The sequence below is a fragment of the Apus apus genome, chromosome 2 (assembly GCF_020740795.1).
Source record: "Apus apus isolate bApuApu2 chromosome 2, bApuApu2.pri.cur, whole genome shotgun sequence".
In the NCBI taxonomy this organism is placed as follows: Eukaryota; Metazoa; Chordata; class Aves; order Apodiformes; family Apodidae; genus Apus; species Apus apus.
In genome coordinates, this window is record NC_067283.1 from 9,514,302 (window position 1) to 9,523,278 (window position 8,977).

The 8,977-nt window shown below is 42.4% G+C and overlaps 1 long non-coding RNA gene across 1 annotated transcript; it reads right to left on the bottom strand.

The window, feature by feature from the left end:
- Window positions 1–2,576: 2,576 nt before the first annotated feature.
- LOC127381929 (uncharacterized) lies at window positions 2,577–6,644 on the bottom strand. The gene is made up of 3 exons (XR_007888828.1): window positions 6,094–6,644; window positions 5,119–5,192; window positions 2,577–2,915 (listed from the first exon to the last, which is right to left on the bottom strand). It is a non-coding gene; the product is annotated as an uncharacterized LOC127381929 (long non-coding RNA).
- Between the last annotated feature and the right edge of the window lie 2,333 nt (window positions 6,645–8,977).

The window sequence follows — 8,977 nt, forward strand, 5'->3', positions numbered from 1 at the left end:
GGTTCAATTGCCAGCTGGGGTTAAACCACATCAGCTGCCCAAGCAAACTGCCACCAGCTGGGCAGCCTGGAAGAGCCTGGTGTACCTGATCTGCTGTGGGGATGGATTACTTCTACAGTTTAGCTGAATTTGGAGAATAAGGATTTTTATGTTCAACTTCTCTTGCCATTTGATTTGTTTTGAATGTGAGTGGACTCAGCAGGGGGCAGGGACAGATTTGGGGCAGGTACATGTGCCTCCTGTCCCACAGCTCTAGGGCTACTCCTGACTGTGACTCTTGGGCAGGCCCTGTCCCTTCAACCCTGTCTCTCTCTGCAGCAGAGCAAGTCTCAATTCAATGATGTGCTCTGGGGCTTTTGTTCTGTCAATGAACAGAGACCAGGGCAGGGCCTTTCCCTTCTGTTTTATACTAGGGTTTGAGCTCCCCTTCTCTAAGTGCTGGTCTTGCACCATTAACCCCTTGCAACTCTGGTTTGAGGAGGACGTGGTTTCCTAGCAGGGTTGTAAATGCTTCAGAGGAGGCATCTGAGGAGGGAAGCTGAATAGTGGAAATGTTAACAGAGCTTTCATTACACACCCGGTACATCATTATTTAATTTATTTGCTTTTGTCTCCTGTTTTTATAGGTTATTTTTCCCCTGATCAATAGTATTAATCCTACTCAGTGAACAGGTTTGATACTGTTTTTATGGTGTGAAAATTACTGTTGCTTTGACTGGCTCCTATTACCAGGTCACACTGCTTGGCAGAAAACAATGAATCTTCCTATTATTAAGAAAATAAATGTGATTTATGGGAGCAGCAATTGATAGTGGTCTGCATCTTGCTGTCAGAGTGCTGGCTTTCTTGAAATAAGGCTCTCCTTTGGAGTGTGAAAGCTGTTTGTCTAGTGCTGCAGAGCAATTATTTTTATTATATATATTTTAATAGATATTTAAAAAACATATAATAAAATAAAAGGTATATATTTAAATAAAATATATTAATTTTATTTAATCTCAGCTTGTATTAAGAATTTTTTTAAAAGGTAATAATAAAGAAAACATCTGCTTTTTTAAGGATTTGATGCCTATGTGGAGAGCAGTTGTGTAAGTGTGCAGTTACACCCACTGGCAGGGAAGGAGTTGTGTGCATGCTGGAGAGGATGAAGGGAGGAGGAGGAAGGGAAACCTGCCCATTGAGCACCTGCTGTCACTTCCCTTCACTCCCTGGAGAAAAATCTCAGAGTACTGATAGCAAAAAATGGACCAATTTAGCTGCAGGGAAGCAGAACCAGTTCACCTGACAGCTGTGCAAGGCACAACCTAGAGATGTGTGGGAGGCTGGAGGCTGTTCCTGTGTTTTTCTGCTCCTTGTTGCCCTTTTGCAGCAACCTCTCTGCTGCCTGCTAGCTGGCCTTAGCTATTGTGGGCCAGCTCTGCTCCCAGACAGTGCAAATGTGGGGCCTCTTCCTCTCATGCCCGTGCTGAAAATGTCCTTCTTGAAGAACAAGTAAGTAAAGAGCCTAACAATTTGGGGACGGTTTTTGTGCCTCTCCTAGGGCAAAGGAACTAAGGCAGTGCCTTATTGCTAATTTGGATTTTTTTTCTAATTCAAAAGAGACATGGCCTCCAAGTCCCCTCAACTCTTTGGCTTATTCCAGGCTTAACTGTGATTTGAACTGAGTGCATACATCAGCACCTATGCAAGCAATTACAGTTGAAGCCAAACCCTGAGATCTCCCCTGGAACTACATCTCCCATGCCAAGGAAGAGCGGACAGTCCCCAGAGCAGAAGAGCTGCAGGTGACCTCAGCTGGGCACAGGGACCCGACACCTCCAAGGATGGATGCTGTGGGAGAACTGCAATGCCCCAAACCCTCAGATGATGGAGAGCCACCCAAGCAATCCCAGTCCAGGGTGGAAATAGTCACCTCCTAGGAATCAAATTTAAACTCAACAAGTGATTGTGTCCTACAGGCCTTTTGCAAAATTACTGGTGAAAGAAGCTCTGTGTCCAAAAAGGCACATCTGCACGTTTGCAGAGGAAAGGGTGAACACTGAACAGACACCCAGTGCTGCTGCAAAATGGTCCAAAGACACAGGGCCCAAATTATTTCTCTGTGTAGAACTGAGTTGCTCAGAAAAATAGTTCACCAAGAGATTTTCCTTAAGGTATTTTGGCAAGGATGAATGTTTCCTTAGGAAGCAGGAACACCAGATGGGAAGAGGTTGACCATTCATTTTAAAAAATGAATTTTCTGTTGTTAAAGTTTTATTTTGGAGATGTTTTGCTATCCCTCCCTGCTAACCTTCTTGCTCAGCTTTGGGGCTGGTTTCAGGTCACGCTGAGGGGAACACCTGAATGTTGTTTCTTTCTCCACAGAAATAATTATGCATGCATACATATACATATGTATGTGTACCTTAAGCACTCTTCTGGATTATTTTCAGCTACTTTTCTTGGGCTAAGAGGATGGATACTGTACTAGCAGCTAGGAAGTTGAAACAATCTGGAATTGCCATTATCTTCCTTAAAACAGTGGAAATAGCAGTTTTCTGAATATCTTCGTACCGAGCCTTTCTTTTTCAGGCCTTTGATTTTATATTCAGGTAGTGTGAAGTACTGGGGTGATCTAACCTTGATCTGAGTCTCCTCAATGGAGCTTCTTTGTTTTATGGTCAAGAGGGGAAAATTATGAAAATCTGATCTGCTACATTACATGAGGCCATATAAATGTCACTTAATGAAGTTATGATCTCATGGCAAATCCAGAGTGTATCTCATACAGAAACACTGAGCGTCAACTGGAATACTTACCTCCTTTAGGCATCATCTCCTACAGAAGGTACTTCAGTTTTCTCAGTTCCTCAGGCAGGTTCCTGTTCCATGCAACTGCCTGTCCAGCTGCAATGTCTTCACACGGCTAGAACTGTCTGTGGTTAGGATTAAACATAGGGTTTGTGCTGAGTTAGCTACAAGGAATGGGTTTCAGTGGGTAAAATAGCATAAATACAGCTGCTAGGGTAGCTATAATTATACAGACTTTGCTAAATATAATTACACTGTTTTTAAAGGGACTTTGGTGTAGTTTATTTCTTCAACTTGCAAGATTCATATAGAGAGCTGTCAAAGGGAGTCCACAGTTTTGTTTCCTTATCTGAAATTAGAGCCCCAGGACACAGCTACATTCTTGTACTTTGAAGATTAATTTAAATTAAATAACATCCTTTTTCTATCAGCCTCTTCCCTTCTGTCTGGGATTTTTGTCATGTGGATGAACTTATTGCAGGTGCAGCTTTTCTCCTCCCACTTTGGAGGGGATGTCTGAAATTCTGGACTCATTTAAGGCTTCACATAAGTACCATAAACAAGATATTGCCATGTGTATCATTACACTGAACCTCACGCTTAAAGGATATTTTGCTTTGATCAGGAAACAGACTAGCCAAGTAAGAGATGTACCATCAAAAGATGCTACATCAAAATCTGGTCATAATTTGATGACATTATCAGGATGTATCCTCTATAAAAGTTCTTGAAAAGGTCTTCCTATTTAAACTAAACCTTGTGGAGTGCACAGTGCTTTTCTGAATGGAACTAACCACTCCTTCATTTAGCCCTGGCAGTTGCTATTTGCACTACTACACACTGATATTCAGTGAATTGTATCATGATGCATCCTCCCAAGTGCAGTGGTGAAGAAATCCCATTGATGTACATTAACTAAAAGCAGCTTCACCAACTAATTTGTATTGCTCCAAACATGGGGCACTTCACTTTGATAACTCCAATACTTACACAGTAAACCCCCCCAACCTGCTACCATGAGCCTAGAAGGAGCTTTGCTCCACAAAGCTTAATGTACTCCTGTCAAGTTCCTGATTTCATAAATAAAGCAGTGCTCAGCTGTCCCCCTAGGAAGAGGTTTTTGTGTACCTGACTCTAGTCAAATTGAAACCATTGCTAAAGCAGCTTTTGGGCATCAGGCAAGAGCTTTCTACTTTGTAAGATTCCTCATCCTCATTTCTGATAGAGCTGAATTTCCTGGCACATTAGCCTAATTTATCAGCTTTGTAAAAAGTATGTTATGTTTTCTTCTTTAGAGTCCTTCCAGTGTTATGCAATTCTTCAGCATTTGGGGCTGCAAAGCATATTCATATGGAAACACAATTTCTCTGGAGTTCAAAGTTGGAAATTTGCTGGAGTGAGGGTGGGCTAGAGACAGAAAGTGGTTTGATATGTGATGCATGGCCACGTTACAAACATAGCTGTACCTGAGAAGGCTGCCTCATGGATAAGGGAGTAGTCTGGGACTCAGAGGATCTGCATGCAGTTCTTGACTGTGCTGCAGCCTTCCTGAGTCAATCTTACAATGGTTACCAGTCAGCCCACCTCTCTGTTCCCCATATAAAAAATAAGGTAATTTAATCCCTTTCTCTTGCACTTCATTCAATCCACTTAGCTCATTAATTCTTCAGACCAGGGACTCGATCCTGCTGTTTCACAAGGCAAGCACACAGAGAAATAATGTGGAGCAATACAGATTAAACAGCCTTGTAGCTTATAAAAATGAAATTCAACCCTTCAGAATATTCCTCCTTACTAGCAATACTGAGAGAACACATTTCTCCCTCTCCCTTAAATCTAGACACACCAGAGATGGAGATGGGTGAGGTCTGCTAAGTGCCCTGTTCCATGGGCAGGTCTTACTGCATTCCCCCTTGTTCTGCCTAGTTGTGTTTGCAGTGCAAGAATATGAACAACCACAGCCACATCTGAGGGCTTTCCCAGAGATAAGGTTTGTATTTTTTTTCCCCACTTCCATCCACAGCAATCTGCAAAATAATGTAATTAGTTGATCCCATGTTTGTCAAGAGAAAACAAAACTGAACAGCTTGAATGGTATTTGGAGGAACAACACATTCCTGCCCTTTGGCATAATTCAGGCTATAACTCTTCATCCAGCTGTTCCTGTGCTATGATGTCCTCTGCTCTGGGCCATATCACAGAGGAAAATCCCTTCTTGATTTAGAGGAAAACTTCAGCACATCCATCACAGGACAAGTTAGTAAACTCCTTCAGTTATTAAACTTCATCTTCAGCATTTGTACCATACATTTTTTTGTACATACTCACATTTTTGGTTAGTGCAGAAGCAACGTGACCGATTCTCATCTGGCTTTCCTTCAGCTCTGCCCACAGGAGACCCACTGGAGTGGAACAAACCTTGTAAGTGTCCTCTGTGAGAGGTTTAAATGTATTTCCTGCTTGTTAGACAAACCTAATGTAACCCCAACTATCCAAGCCAGCTACTGTGGTAAAAAGATGCTGTAAGATCTCAAGAATCCTCAGCAAAAGGAGGAGCGTTTAAAAAGGCCCTTAAAACAGCTACCTCTAATGGAATTAGATAGCTCAGCTAAATAAATAAAAAGTTATTGCTTGCAGAAGATAATCTCAGTGATTTCCCCTGGGGTAAAATCAATGGAGAAAAATTTAAAAAAAAAAAAATCCTAAAAAAAATATTCCCTCACCGGAAACCCAAAGGGACTTGTCAGCTCTACGGCAGAAATTGGAGAGACCACTCAGGCAAGAAGAGGATTAGGCTGTCTCCTATCAAAGCACACATGGACTGGATTTTTACAGCAAACTGAAACAGAAAGTGGTGGGGTTTTGAGTTTGTTTTGTTTCCATTTTCAGCTGTGGCAAGGACTGGAAGAAAAAATATACACAGTACAGTCCCTAAGGTAATGTCTTTCCAGTGAGACCAGTGCCTACATCCTCCTTCTAGGTCCATCAACTAGAACAATTATAAAACTGCTGGGCTTTGCACAGTGACCCTAAAGGCATTTATACCTTTGGTTATTTCTACCTTTGTTCCACAGTGCTGAACAGGAGAGGGACAGGGCCTGGCTGTGAGAAGGAAAGGAAATATTTGGAGACAAAGGCTTCTGGATGCTGCTGAGCAGGATATCTGGAAGCAGCTACCCTACCCTGAATCCCGCCTCCTAATCCCCTCTGACCTGGGCTCCTGATCCCAGACACATCAGCACTCAGCTATTTTGAATTTGCTCAGCCTTCCAAAAATACCAGGCATGCCCTGAGCATACTCACATTAGCACAGCATCCACTGTGTGGGCGTGGTACAAGCTTGTTTGCTTCATGTTAGGAGTGCTGTGCTCACTTGCTGTGCTGTCTCCCTGTGGACCCTCCTCTGGTCCTCTTCTTTATGAGGTCCTTCCAGGTCTCCTCTCTTCTAGGCACAGTCCAGCTCCAGCCCTCTCTTCTTCATTCCTGCAGCTTCTCAGGTTGGGCTGGTGGCAACTTTCCGAGGGCACAGACAAGCTCCACTCCGTTCGGTGCATCCCTTCCCCTTCTCATTACCTGGCTCCTGCAGCCATTTGATATTAAACTATGTCAGGGCAGCAAAACTGGGCCTGTTCACTTGTCCATCTTCAGACCTGCTGGTGCACTGTGTGCTCAATGACTGGTCCTTCAGTGTCACACTGTGATTCAGCCCTGCTCCCACCATCTGCTCCGTCACTGTAACCAGTTTTCTGCTAAAGATAGAACAGATACGGTTTTAATTTGGAGACTACTTCTGGGTTTTCAACTCACTCTTCTAAAAGTTATTAATTCCAGGACAGACACAATTTTCTCTCCCTCTTTCAGCCTCAGATTCTGGTGCTGTTGAGGTAATGTATCTCTATCTATCTATCTCCCTTTCTTTTTCTAGTTTTGAAAAATTTCCTTACCACTGTATTGCCAGCTGGAGAAAAACTGTTATCTCCTTCCTACAGGCAGGGCACAAAGAGATAAAAAAGCAATTCCAGTGCCAAACCTCAAAGTTTATCTGCCCAGCCTTCAGCCACCACCCTTCCTTGGCTAAACCTGACAGTCTCTTAAGCCTGGAACCTCCTCAGGTTTTCCTTGGACATTTCCCTAAATATCCCTACATGTTCTGCATTCAGAGACACATACAGCCACCAAGTCCATGCAGCAACCTGTGTTCCTGCTGGTGGTCACCAACAAGGTGCTCTGTGCCCATTTTAACACCTTCAGAGCCTACCCTGCAAAGGGCCACGTGCATAAAGATGGTCTCAGTTTACACTCAGCAAATTAAAACTTCTGCTGGGACAGAGTAGTTGTGGGTTCACAGCCCTCAGCTGCCTGAAGGCTTCCCACCATTATGTTCTGCCCACAAAGTTCTTCTCTTGGAGGGAGGAGAATAACTGAACATCTTTAAAACAGCTATTCAAGGATTTAATATATCATGGGAAAGCTTCAGGGCAAGAATATACACAATGCCAGACCTGGTGAACAAGACACTCCCAGCCCAGGAGCACTCTGAGCATCATGTAATGGACCCCATAGGTCTGCAGCAGTAACTTTGCCTCTTAGATGCCATATTTTGTAAAAAACAGCAGAGTTGACGACCTTAATGTTTAACATCAGTGGAGTCCTCTTTGCAGGAACAGTGCTCTTTTTAGGTATTAAAAGTGCCCAAGTTCTGCTTATAAATCTAATTTTAATTCACTCACCCAAATTAAAATAGGTAGTTTATTCTGAAGCTAAGATATCAATCCAGTTTGAATTTATATCACCACTTTTTAACCTCAAGACTTCTAAATACAATTGCCTCAATGTACACATATTATGTTATGGAACAGTATTCAAGGATGCTGTCAGTCTACATATGGCTGCATCCAGGCCAGCTGTAGTAACAAATTAATCGCTCAATATGTTGTTAAAATGGATTCTATATTTTTTACATTAGTTTACACATTTATCTTCAGTATTTTATTATGACTGGGGCTAATGGTAAGCTTTCAAAATAAACATGTATTGTTCTCTATGGTTAGTAAAGTGACCACAATCCCTACTCTGCCTACCTTTCTTGTGTTAAAAATTCTTCTAACCGGGTTTTTTCCCGACCAGTAGTGCCTTCCTTGAAGTATTTCAGATGAATAATTCTTACGCCAGGGAAATATTTTACTGCTCCCTCCCTCACCCCCTGGAAAATCCATTCCTATTAAAAAACCAACAACTTAGAAGAAACCCAGAAACTTGCCAGTTCCCAACTGTCACTTGCTCCTTATAGCCTACTTCTGGAGTGTAGCCAGAGCTCTCCTCAGTCTGCTCGTGACCCATCCATGGCTCTTTCAGCACAACCTCTGGCTGTGGACAAGACAGAGGCACGTGCAAATAACAGCTGCTGATTTCACTATCAAAATGCACTTTGACCTTGACCCTTGGCTGCAAACCATTATATTATTAATTCAGGTCTCATGTTGTGTCTCCTCTTTACTTGTAATATGTGTTCTGTGTAGGCTTTATTACGAAGTGTGGGTTACAGATTTCACCAACTGGGAATAAAATCAAAGAGTTAGCATGGCACCCCCAAACACCAAACCTGCCTGCGAGGTCTCTCCTGGGAGCTAGTTACTCTTTGCACAATCTTAGCACCTTCTACTGACCCAGCACAGGAGAAGAACTAATATTGGAAAGCATTAAATTTGCTTCCAGTGTAGGATAATCTTATTTAAAACCACTAGCCTAAATCCCAATTGATTTTATTTGCTGAACCATGCCCTTGGTGTAACAGGGATACCATTTTTTTTGTGTATGGAAGCATAGATTCTTGCTTAGAAAGATTTATCTGATATTAACAACATAGCTACATTTAGATTGCATGAATCACTACGTGCCATAAACTGCTTGAAGACTCCTTAAACCTGATGAATTAAATAACCCTCCTGGGCTGGAGAGAGATGTTGCTGTTAGAGTTTATGATATATCGTATATCACATCTGTTTGTTATTGTTCTACCCATGTTTTTTTATCTGCAAAAAGGATAATGCCAGCGGGAGTAAACCCTGCTTATTTTGGAAGAAACAGATGCTCCACAAACAGGAGACAGTGCAAAAAGCCTGGAAACTGGGAAATCTGCTGGAAATCTGGTAGCCTGAGGAAGCACTATAAGACTTGTCTATATAGA